The following is a 13,891-nucleotide window of genomic DNA, read 5'->3' as shown; positions in this document are numbered from 1 at the left end:
AAATTCGGATTGGGCCGAAGAATCAAGCCCAATCGAAGTCCAAGCCTCGAGGAAGAGACCGGGCCCGATCGGGCAAGCTTGCGCCCGATCGGGCGGGTGCGCAGAAGAAAGCATCAGCAAAGGCGCGCCCGATCGGGTGAGCATTAGCTCGATCGGGCGCGGCTGCCCAGGAGAAACTTGAAGAAAAAGGCGGGCCCGATCGGGCGGCCCTTCGCCCGATCGAGCGCGTGTTTTTGGAGGCATCTGATTGCCGAAATCTTTGTTTTTAATTAGGATTTGTTTTAGAGATGTTTAAGTACGATTTTTTACGGAATTCTTGTTTACCTTCTCTTTTAGACTTTCTCTTCTACTTAGAATATTTTCTCTCTCTAAAATTCTCTCAACTTTGTTCTTAATTCAACTCCTTAATTCAGATTACTTTTGGTAACGATTTCTTCTCTATTAATTTCAGCTATTTTCTTTAATTCTTTCATCATGTCTTATATGATTTCTTTGATTAGTTTAGATTTAATTATGCGTGAGTAGTTTTATTTCTAGGGTTTGTGGGGATCCATAAATAATATGAAGGGGTAATTTATTGTTGTCGATTATCAATGCTAGATTAATTTCCTATTGATTGATTTAATGCTCTGTGACTATATTAGGCCTGATCTTTTATGCATGAGTTTGCCAATATTGATTCGAGATTCGAGAGATGAGAATTGATGTTTAGGTCTAGTTTCAATAGGCAGGTCAATTTATAAATGGTTAAGTCGAGATTCAAGAGATGAGATTTAATACCGGTAAATTAATTGTGTGATTGTAATACGTAGCGAAAGCCCTTTATGATCTGATTAATTTATGCATTGATGATTGATTATTATGTTTTACCCTGGAATGTTATTTATTGGTGAATCTATGCCCTAGGCCTTTATTCATTGTTTTCTCTTTACTCTTAATCTCCGTAGTTTAGTTTTATATTCATATTATCAAATTGTTATTTTATAATTTAGATTGCTTTAATCAATTAGGAATAGAAAGACCAGTTTCCCTGTGGATTCGACCCTACTTCCCTATCTACATTAGTTAGAGGATTTAGGAATTATTTTTGATTAGGTGAATACGATTTGAGCCTGTCATCCACATAAGTGAAATCCTCAGAAATCTTAGTCATCTGTTCCTTCAATTTGTCAAGGGTAGAAACAGTGACCTTGTTTTGTTCCATGGTAGTGACCCTAGTTTTGAGCGTTTGTACCATGGTAGCGATTGTCTCGATGGTCTTATTGAGGTTCTCAACGTCTTCCTTAGTGGCCATTAGAACAAATTCAAAGTAGTTTGAAGGTGAACGCTTAAGAGATTGTTGCGGTAATGACTCGAATCATATTAATCTACCCTTGCTCCTTGACCAAGTACTGAAATAAAACAATTCACTTAATTTTTTGAATAATTGCTCGAGATAGGTAATGAAAGGAAAAAAATAGACATTTGAAAACACAGGTGAGAAAAACTCCACTCATCTTTTATTATGATGGAAACGGGGGTGCATGAACCTAGTATACGATCATAAACAACATGGTGCACAACTCGAGTCGAAAAATAAAGAAAGTGTGTGGACTAATACTAGATTCCACAGTGATTAAGTGATGTTATAAGACTCGTGGTATGATCGTATGGCTAGACATGTGAACAATTACCAAAATGACTGACACGCGGACCAAATTAGCGCGGAAGACGAAAATAGGGGCTGACTGGACTTAAACTTGGGCACCGTTTTGCGGCGCAACTATCGTGACACGGCAAACCTGCACCATGGCGCGGTACAGGACGCTGTTTCACGGTACTGATTGCCGCAATGCAGAGTTTTTTGCCGTGGCAAATTAATCAGTTCCAGGTTTGTATGTGATTTTACCAGTTTTTTTTTGTCAATTTTAGAGTTTGCGCTAATCACTAAGTGACTACGGTCCATTGGAATTGTTAGTCATAAAATAATCCACCATAAACAAAGAAAGATCGTTAAGTTTAGGATCAAAACGATCAAATATATACACATAGGACACGTAGGCACAATGATGCAAAGAATAGCTCGCAACCTAAGGTCCAATTCTATGTTCCACTATGGCCAGGTTTTATTTGGTTTCAAAAGGGTACCATGGTTAAGAGTTTGGACGCGTTAGCAAGGCAGCCTACCTTGAGGGTGTATGCGAACGGGCGGCTCTGCGAGTTCATGATGAAATCAAACTCGATTCCATGGTTTGGGTGGATTTAAAATCTCGGATAAACCCTTATATTATTGCCATGAGCATTTTTTAGTTGATAGAGCTTAAATCCTCTGGGGCTAAGACGTATGTAGAACACACACGTTTTTTAAGAGAAATCAAAGGAAGTTGACTGTGAGAAGAGAAATAAAGTCACTGGAAAGATTTTAAGACTGCCGCGACACGGCAGAATACACCATGTCACGATGCTGAATACCGCGTAACGGTGCCCAACGCCGTGACACGGTAGGATCTGTCGCGGCGCGGCAGTCAGGAAATCTGACTGGTGCCTTTTTTTCCTCGTTTTCAATCAGGTTATTCAATTTTCCTACGGGACTGACGAGGGGAAACCAAGGTCGTTATCTAATCTTCCCTCGGTCAAACTAAATTTATAAACACTTAACAAACCCTAATACGAGTATAGAGGCAAGTCAAGGGTCGAACCCAAAGGAACGGAAATGTTCAAGCACTTTTAATTATGCGCCTAAGCTAGGTCGAAGACGAAGGTAAGAGAGAATACTAACAACTAACAAAACAAGTAACCAAGGAAATAAAACACTAGGAACGGGGATCAACAAGTAATCATGTCAATTGCAACAACTTGGAAAGATCAAGTCAATCAAAGGTTGTGAAGACTAATGATAAGAGCAATAAATTGGAAACAAAGAGCTATCTCCTAATTGTTAAGTTAGGGTTCACTATGAATAACAAACTAAGAGAATCACAATCAAAACCAATCGATAATTGCAATTACTAAATCAATTGTTCATGTCATTAGCAATTACAATGCAATCTAGCATAATTCTCGAGGCCTAATCGAATAACACACATGCAAACCTTCATTCATCACTTTAATCTCAACAATCAATCAACACAATTCCCAAATTAATCACAATTAATCAATCATACAAGTTTCACCCAATTCCTAGCCAACAACTACTCTAACATCATCATCTAATCAACAATCAACTAAAGAAATCAAGAATTCACAAAATATCAAGAACAATTACACTAAACAAGCATCAAACATCAAAATCAATTCAAACAAACATGAAATTAAAGAAAGCAATAAGGTAAGATAGAGTTAAGAATGCTCATTGATAATAGAGAAGATCTTGAACACAATTGTCACACTTGTATCTTCAATCTCTCAATCACCGTTGAAATCTTTCACTTTCTCTCTCTAAAACTACTCTTAATCTAGAGAGAGAACCTCCTAATCTAAGCTAATCCTCCTTAGAGGAGAGAGAAACTATCCTAAACTAAAGTATTTCATGAATGAAGAATAAAGAAGACCGTACACTATATATACAAAAGGAGAAAATAAAAGAAATCGTAAGCAAAACCCTGAAACCCGCGCCCGCGCCCGCGGAAGAGAAAACCCGCGCCCTCGAGGTGTTCGCGGCCTGCCCTCTCCAAGTTCCTGGTCGAAAATGGGCAGAAATAGGTTGCAGTAGCCGCGCGCCCGTGGGTGTAGACCGCGCCCGCGGCCAGCCCGCGACAGATTTGCAGGACCAACTTTGGAAGGCTGTAACTCACAATCCAGGAATCGTATGAAGGCGTGAAACCTATCGTTGGATAGATCTTCAAGTCTAGTTTCCAACCCAACTTTAATCATCTTAATCCAATCTGTAGAACTCGAGATATGGCTGAAACTATGCACAAAGGTCCTTTTTGATACTTTGCAAGCCTTCATTTTCCTTTGTTTCTGACTCAAATTCAAATCCGAAAAGTGCATATCGATCCTAGTGGAAGCTATTTTCAATTCCCATGCACTTCTAGGAGCTTGGGCTCGCTTCCTTGACGCTCGGGATCGCCACCTCGAAACTCGAGTTTGCGAAGCTTGCTTGGAATGGCTTGACTTGCGTGCTTGGCTTCCCTAACTTGGCTCCGTTAAATTCCTTGAATGCACTTGAGCTCCCTCCTTGATTATTAAATCCGTGGGAACTCGACGTACCTACAAAACAAGACAAAGAAACGGAGAAGCGAGAGAAATAGCCGAGAAATGAATAAAATGATAAGAAAACCATTAAAAGCACGCATTTCTCTAAGCTAACACAAAAACACGCAAATCGAGCATTATTCTCTAAAAACACGACATAAACGACTAAAAATGAGCATAGAAATATAAAGAAAACATAGCCTAAAGGTGCCATAAATGGCACGGATCAGGGATAGACCTGAATGCCAAATTAATCATAGGACTACTTTTCAAAAATCTTTCAAGTCTCATCCACTCATCTTAATTAAATACCAATCACTTTAATTGATAAATAACAAAGAATCCTCCCCACTGGAGTCGCCAAATTGTAAGCGTCATTTGAAGTGCGCCTATGTTCAAGCATGTGTGAATATGCTTGGCACTCATAGGAAGTGGGAATTGACATTGTGATTAGGGACAACGATTAGGGACAAAGCAAAGTAGGGAGCCGCCAACAAGTTTTTAAGGAACTTGTAAACCATTCACGGATCATAAAAGGAAACCACGATTAAGGGACAACGAAAGGCAACAACAATTTACCCGTGAAGGTTACACCCCATTCATAATCCAAGAGATTACTAAGTCCATATGGTTCGGAACCACTAAAGGAGGATCGGGGAAGATGGTATAAAGTGAGTCATGGAGTCACATTCGCCCGTATTGGCCTCTACTCGATTCTTATAGTGAAAAGTGATTCCGGCGACCTCAAAGGCATGCAAACAAAGATTCAATTTGCTTCAAACTATTATTAAGCTAAATTGGTTGAATATTCATGCAACATATAATTCTAAAATATTAGTGATCACTTGCATTAATAACAAGATTAAAAATGAACCTAAACCGGTTGTCCAAATTATCTTATTAGGCGTGATTTTCTATTACATATTCCCTTTAAACATGCAATATGGTGATAAAAAATAATAATGAAACAAACATTAATATTGGAAGCAATTCAACAATAAATTGTTAGTCAAATAAAAAATGAATAAACCTAATCATGATACTAGCAACAAGAATAAAAATAAGAGTAATTAGTAATTAAGTAATTAATTACTCACTTTCCGCGTTTCCTTGAATTGCTACATCATGAATAAAATTTTAGTAACTTCAATAAATATGAATCAAATAGAAATTAAATTAAATAAAAAGTAGAGTTGATTTGGTCAAAACCCTCACAGATTGTTTGGATAAAGAAAAGGGAAGGAAAAGAAGGGGAGGGAGGAGAACAGGAAGGGAGGGAAAGGGAGGGGAGGGAAAAATGATGAGTTTTCCTTCCAAATCTCTCCATTGTTGGAGGGATCAATTTCCTACAATTTAATCCTTCCATTTCTCTCCCCTCCGATTCCCTCCCTTCCTCATTTGCTATCCAAATGAAAGATACTCCATCTCTCCATTTCTCTTCCCTTCCTTTCCCTCCATTTCATTCTATCCAAACACACCGTCAGTTAATTATACTTTCACGCCTTGGTTTAAGGACGGAACCTCGGGTTAAGTATGGACTCCTTGGAGTGCTTATGGAAGAAATGATGTAATTAGAAATATAGGTTTAAGGCTTAGAGTATGAGAGAGAGAGAGAAGAGAATAATTTCTGGTGTAGAAGAGAGGAGGAGAGAATGATTTTGTGCCCCGAACTGCAAAAAGGAGGGGGTATTTATAGAGGAAATGAGTAAGGGATCACACGGAACTCTAGAAAAGATAAAAACCCTAGTTTTTAGGCATTGTGACACGACATAGGTTGGCGCAACACGGAAAAATAACTGCCCTAAAAAGATAAAAGGCCTGCATGTTTTACGCGGAGAAAACACGGGAAAATTCCGTGACACGGCACATGTACCGTGACACGGCACAGGGCACCGCGACGCGACAGTGTACACCGTGGCACGGTACAGTACACCATGTCACGGTAAAAAAGTGCGTGAGAAAAATGTGGAAATGACACGGAAAAAGCACCGTGTCATGGTACAGATTGCCATGACACGGTACTAGCTGTCTTGCTACGTCAGATATTGCCGCGATGCGACAATTTTGCTGTTGCGTGACAATTCCAGTTTTTTATGCGTTTTTAAAATTATGATAACTTTTGTTCCGTAACTCGGAATAAGGCATATAATATATCGTTGGAAAGAGTATCAAGTATAAATTCCAACCCAATTAGAATCAGGTAAAATTTTTTTGTAGATTTTATGATCTAGCCGTTTTATTAGAAGGGTGTTGATTTTGGGCCGAGTTTAGTTTTTGCTTATATCTTCTTCGTTTTAAATCGGAATTGGGCCTATGATATATTGTTGGAAAGCTTATTTCAAGTCCTATACAACCAAATAATAATTAGATAAAAATTATAGGGCCACAAAATCAGTTTCTCTCGGTTTCGTGATGTGGACACGAAAAGTGAAAAGTTATGGTTTAAGGAAATGAGCTTTGAGTTGGATTGGTTTATGAAATGTATTGAATGAAAACATGGATTTAACTACTCCAAATATTAAATACTCAATCCGACCAATAATGGTGGTGAAAGGTTGTTCATTATCGGGTTTGGTTTTAGGGAGACTTTTTTAGGTGTCTATAGGTGGTCGTTAGGAGAGCGCTGAAGGTGCCTACTGAAAATTTGGGTGGTGACGGGGCCAAGTGTTTGGGTGTTTTTTTTAAAAAAAAAATAAAAATTCTATATGTTTATTTATTTATTTGAAAAATATAATTTAAATAATCCAACTTTTTTTCTTTTTTATTATTATACAATAATCCAAGATTTGAAGGGGAGTATTCTATTTTATTAGGCCAAACCGGTCACCAACCTACAACAGTAGGTTACCTTGCCACGTGTCACATTTTGATTTGCTTAATTTTATTATTTTTTTATTTGTAAAAAAAAGCTTTAATTTTTTTTAATTTTTTTCATTTCCCCTTCCTCTTCCTTTTCCTTCACCCCTTCCATAACTCCAGGCTACCAAGCTTAGAGCAACCAACTTCCCTAAACCCACCACCAGATCGAAGACCCACCACCAGCAGCACCAATACAGCCTAGAAACACGACACCAGAAACACCCTTGGCCCTAGAAACTCCTTGAACCTTGTTGAAACCTAACCCTCAAACCCAGAAAACCCCACCCACCATCATGAGAAACTAAAACAAAACCCCATCCATCCTCCCCCAAAACCTTTCTCAAAACCATCGAAACCCTACCCCACCACCGATTTTTGGGTTTCGGGGTGTTTAGAGTGGTTTTTTGCAGCGAAAACTTGACCCTCTTCCCTCTTTCTCCCTCTTCTTTCTCTCTCTATTTCAATTTCCATCAATTTGCTGGAAATTTTAGATCTTCAAAACCCTAGAATTTACCCCCAACTTGATTAGGGTTTTGCAAGATCAAGAATGGAGCTTCCTCAAGAACTTAATGATTTCATCAAATATTTAATCGATCCTATGTAACTTGATTTGGAGTTCTGGGTTGGTTGTTGTAGGAGAGAATTTGGGTTATATTGGGAATTTTTATGGAAGTAATCAATCAATGGCAGACTTTAAAGAAAGTAATCCATGAGCACTTGCGTTGGGTTGAGGGGGAGGGAGATGGGCGACACTGGCAAAAGGGTGGGGGTGGTCGGGGGAGGGGAAGGTAGGTGGTTGGGATTTGGGAATGTTTTTTTTTTTTTTTTTTTTTTTTTTTTTTTTTTTTTTTTTTTACTTTTTTTAAAAAAAAAATTGAAAGGAAAAAAAAGTTACCGGAAGAATAGATAAAATGTCATTTTGGCCTAATAAAAAAAGATACCCTATAAAGCTTGGATTATTGTGGAATAATCAAAAGGTTGGATTATTAAAAATAAATACGTCAAAGATTGGATTATTTAAATCAAATTTTCCTATTTACGTTTAGCAATTACAAGTTGACACGTGTCTAGTAACCTGTTATAATAGGTTGAGTGATTGATTGTGACCAATAAAAGCGAATATGCCTTAAAGTTAAGATCACATTGAAGCAACATGAAAGTCAATAACTAGAGTTTTCAAGAAAAATAATTTTTAGCTGGCAATCACTGACACAACTCGACAACACAACCAAAACCAGAGCGACACAACCACAAAGAGAAAACATGAACCCAACATGACACGACACGAAACCAACCCAAACACGTTAGTATAATATTGATTAGTCTTCAAAATACTTCAATTCTTTTTCGAGAATTATTTTGTTAAAATTAGGATTTAGGATGCAACTTGTCATAAAATTTGGCAACTCCTGGTACAAGTATAGTAATATGGTTATTACTATAAAGCTTTTATATTGGAATGATGATATGAATATCTTATTCTCTATTATGTATTGTAGTACATAAGAGATACTCCTACCGTCCCATCATCCCTCAATACTTGACATGTTACTAAAAATGGAATAGAACCTCTAATTAAAAATATATTTTCCCAAATTTTCTCTCTCCCCTGACAAGAGGAAAATGTAGGTCGTTATCTACCTCTCCCTAGAGCAAAACCTAATTTGTAAACACTCGACCAACCTAATACAAGTATATGGTAAGTCAAGGGTCGAAACCAAAGGAATGAGTAGTTACGTTGCTATAGTCTACGTCACGCTAATTCGAAGAATATAAATGGTTGTGGTTGGTAACTAAAGTATCAAGAAGATAGACAAATCGAGAAATTCAATATGCTAAACACTAGGGATATAAGTTCCACATGCAAGCTAAATAATTATGCTAATTAATAGATCACTCAATTGATTCAAACATTACAAGGGACAAACAATAGTTGCAATCATAGGAATCCAAAAGATATCTCCTATAAGACAAGCTAGGGTTCACTATGAATGGCTAACAAGGAAAATCACAATCAAATTCAATCAATTAAAGCAATTCTCAAATCAAGGGTTCATGTCATTGAAATTTGCAATGCAATCTAGATTAATCTTATAGGTTGATCACTCCTAGTCTAATTAATCACATGCACAACTATGTCAACCAATTTAATTGCAACAATTCAATCAATCAATGATCATCAACTAGCAAAATTCATCAATCAAGCATGCTCCCCCTTCTCCCTAGCTACTAATCTACTCACTAATCATGGTGAAATTGAAAGACAAAACAAATTCAATCACAAACATATTCATTTCAAGTTTAATAAAAAAGGAATTCAATCATTCAACAATTTCTCAAACCTAAATCAAAATTAAAATCAAACATTCAAGCATCAAAGGAAATTGCAATAAAAGTAAATTCAAAGGAAAGAAATCTCACAAACTTTCATTGATATGAAGAAGAAATCCAAACTTGACTGAAGCAATGTTGTAATATAAATCAAAATCCAAGAATTTTTATCGATCTCTACTTTCTCTCTAGTTTTTCTCTCTAAAAACTAAGCAAATGAAAAATTATCTAAATTAAAGTTAGTTTTGAAAAGGAATTATAAGAGTATTTGTAGACAAAGAAGAAAAGGTAATCGGCCGCGCCCTCTCCAAGAATATCCCGTGGGCGGGGAAAAATGGGTACGAAACCTATAACTAAATCTGCGGGCAATCTGGGCAACACCCGCGGGTACTGTAGCCTACGCCCGTGGAGAAGACCCCCGTGCCTGCGGCTAAAGGCGCGGCAAATGCTCTGCTCCCAAGTGAAATCAGGGGCCCGCGGTCTCTCCAAAACATCTGCGCCCGCGGCTAGATCGCGGCCAGGGCGTGGAGAGTTCCTGCCAAAAATCTCCATTTCCTTGTACTTTTACCGTGCCCGCGGCCTTTGGCAAAGGCTGTGTGCCCTCTTGATCAAGGGTTAGATAGGTCGTTAAGCTACTACCCTAATCAAATTAATCATTTATAATACCTAAACCTACACTAAACTAGTTAGTGGCAAGTAAAGGGTCGAACCACTAGGGAAGCACACTAATTCAACATCAATAATCACTAATGCAAGAGTAAAAAGGGGATTATTTTTGTTGGTTTTGTTGAGTAAGAACACTAAAACTACAAATAAGCAAGAAAATGATGATTAAAATCAAGGGAAAATGACGCTAGGGATACATGGGTGTCAAATATGATTAGAAAGAGGGGAATAATGATGATTAACATGAAACACATGTCAAAGAACACAAGATTCTACCTAAACAATTCATTCTCATGCAATAGTCTAGGCAAATCAATGAAAGAGGTCTACACTAATAAGGATCATTCTCATGCATCCTATTAGTTATAATCAAATCAAGAGAATAAAGAAGCACAATCCATAAAAACTCCACTTTAATAACTCATTCTCATGCAATCATTAAAATAGAGATGATCTTAATCTAGTTCAAATCACTTTCATGCATTTAAACTAGAAAACATCAAATAGAGTGCATCAATAATCTCAAGCTATTAAAAATCATGTCTTTCATCAATTTATGGCATAAGTTCAATCCAACCATCATCATTCATCCAATATCAACTCATATTTTCCACCCCTTCCCCTAGCTAAAAGATTAGCCTAGATAAGGGAGTTTAAACATAATATCAAAACTATAAACAAACTCAAGAAACTCAAAACAAAACATGATTGAAAACAATGAAATCAATAACAACTAGATGAACTAATAAGATTAACAAAAATAAGAAACAATAAATGCAAATAAATAAAGCTAAAGGAAAGGATTAGAGATTACTAAAGAAAGGATTAATGAAAGATGAAAACTTGAATTCTTGCTTGATTGAAAGTTAAACTTGAACAAAGTTGAATTCTTAGATGAAAATTGAGCAATAATCTACTTTCTCTCTCTAAAAATTATCTAATCTAACCCTAAGAGAGAGAAGCTCTCCTACACTAATTAAGAAAATAGAATAAAATGATGTTTGTTGAATAAAACTATATACCAAAAAATGGGTATTTATACTAACTTAATAAAATAACAAAAGAAATAGAAAAATAAAGAAAATAAAGAAATAAGAAAAGGGAAAAAATGATAAATGGAAAGGAAAACAAAAAGGAAAATAATCAACCCATAAATCCCCAAACCGTTAGCCTCCTAATCTTCTTCTATTTCAATTTGGCTGCTCTTGAATCATCATCACCACTGTTTGATCGTCTTCATCAATCATCACCAACCATTTTCATCTTCAATCATCACCACTCATCATCATCATCAATCATTAAGCATCAAATCAACGTCGTTTGATCTTCATTAAAATCACGTGAGAAGCTCGTGATTGAGAAGTTCGTGATTAAAACCGCATTTGCGCGCCCGCGAAGATGTCGCGCATTGGTTGCGCATAACTTACTGCCTACAATCTGTTTTAGAGTCTGATATGTGCGCCTTCTGACAGGGTCGTGCGCCCGCGAAGCTCCTATCAAATAGGAGCTTAATTGAGGTTCGATATTTGCTAAAGGTGAAGAGTGGTGGCTAGAATTCGCTACTGTGTTGGTTGCGGTGGGATAGAGGTGAAGTGCAGCTGGGATTAATGTTGTAATTGATCCTGGGCTGCTTGCGATTGGTGGTGGTGGAGATTGATGGTGGTTTCGGTGGAAGGTGGTGTTATTGGTGGGATGTGAGCTGCGTGAGGCTTCTCTATTTTTGGTGAGGTGTTGCGAGTGGTCGGAGCTTGTTGGAGTGGGTCGTTTGTGCGGCTGATTTTGCGTAGAAAAAGTGAAATCGGGGTGAGTAATTGCGGTGGACTACTTTGCTAAGGTTGCGGGATGTGCGGTGGTTGAGGGGGTTGTTCAGGTGTGCAGATTTGGGGTTACTGGTGGGCTGAATTGGAATTATTGGTGGGATGCTGGTGCGAATTGGTGAAGGGGAATTGGTTGGTGTTGTTGTGGTGCAGGATAAGGGAAAGGTAGGGTGGTGGATAATAGTGGCAGCAAGGTGTTTGGAGCAGGGGAGTTGGCTGCGGTTGCTGATTGGTGGTTTGACTGATGCGGTTGTGATTGCTAGTGGTTGTTGTGGGGTTGCGTGAGGTGGATGAAATGGGTCAACTGATGGTGTTGTGTTCGTTGCCGTTGTTGTTGCTGTTGATGTTTTTGGGGGAAAGCAGGGAGCAGGGCAGTGTGGTGTAGGATAGGGAAATAGGTGGTGATGGTTAAGGTGATAGCAGCTAGGACAGCTTGAAGCATGTTGTTTGACTCAATTCTCGGACCTTGAACTCGATCGACCAAGGACCCGAAAACACCTACAACCAAAACAACACGAGGGGATTATCAAAAGATAAAATAAAATAAAATAAGATAAATAAAGTAAAATAAAATAAGATAAATAAAGTAAAATAAAATGCTAAAACTAAAGAAATAATAAAATTAAATGAAATAAAAAAAATAAAATAAATAAAATAAAACAAACTAGAAACTAAAAGAAAATAAATAAAACGAGCGAAGTGGGAAATTATTAACTAAAACTACAAAAATAAACTAAAAACTATTAAAAACTACAAAAATACTCAAAATAAAGATAAAAGACGAGAATAAGCAAATAAAATAAATAAAGGACAAAATGAGCAAAATTATTGGAAAATAAGCCGGAAAACGACTCAATAAACACCCTAAAAGTTACATAAAAAACACTTATCACCTCTCCAAGCCCTCTCCAAGGAGCTTGCTTCTTCTTTGCTTAGCCCTTTTTGCTCTTCTTGATCCCTTTGCAAAGCCAACTCCTTAAGCACCTACAAAAGTAAACAAAGAGAGAAAATAGAAGAGAAAAAGAACCACATAAAAGGGAAATGTGAAGAAAACCACATAAAGGAAAGTAAAACATGAAGAAAGAAAGAAATAGATAAACTAAAGGAGAAAAGACCAAAATTATAAAAGAAAGCTATGAAAATAGGGTGAAAACATCCTAAAAGACTACCCTATGAGTGCCATAAATGACACTCATCATCCCCACCTACCCTACTCTTATTCCACTTTGTTGTTTTCTTATAATATAAAAATACAAAGAGAATCTTTTATACAATAAACAAATATATTTAATGGACCCACTTATAATTTTCTTAAACTACGTGTCCAACCCAACGTTTTAACTATTATGGGACGGGGGAGTATACTAGCTAGAGGGTGTTATACATTATTATACTTTATTATAAAATCTCCCTGATTTCATTTTATGGGGATGATTTGGGTAACATCAACTAGAGTAGTCCACCTTTAATTAGTTTTTAAGTTATCAGCTCAATCTCTAGTAATGTTTTTCTACTATTAAAATAGTCCAACTTATTTAATAATTCACTAATTTACATTGTAATTGGATTTATGATTAATAGAGGTTAAGGAAATATTAGCGTGTATGTGATGGGGAGTAATGTTGGTGGTGGTTCTTAATTATTGTGTTCTAATTTATTGTAAATTTCGAACGTGCAAATATAATACATAGGGTATTATTGAGAGCAAAAGAATGGGTTTGGTTGTTCTATTCTAACAAATATTTATGATTCCCAAAATTTCGTTATTTGTTGTTGTCTTTAGTTTTGCTAGCGAGAGCATGGTTTAGTTTATTGAAATTTGAGAATGTAACAGTTGGACAATTTCGTGAGGTCATCCGTTCTTTTTTCTTGTCTTTATAGAAATTATTAATCTTCAAATAATATATTTGACGCAGGTGAAACCTAGGTCGTTGATTTCTAAGTATCCTCGATCAAAACAAAATTTATTCATCCAAACCCAACCTTAAGTATAGGGGTAAGTCCGGGTCGAACCCAAGGGGATGCGGTATATGCTAAAGTCT

This window comes from Chenopodium album, chromosome 1 (genome assembly GCF_948465745.1).
Source record: "Chenopodium album chromosome 1, dcCheAlbu1.1, whole genome shotgun sequence".
Lineage (NCBI taxonomy): Eukaryota > Viridiplantae > Streptophyta > Magnoliopsida > Caryophyllales > Amaranthaceae > Chenopodium > Chenopodium album.
Note: the sequence above shows the minus strand (reverse complement) of the source record.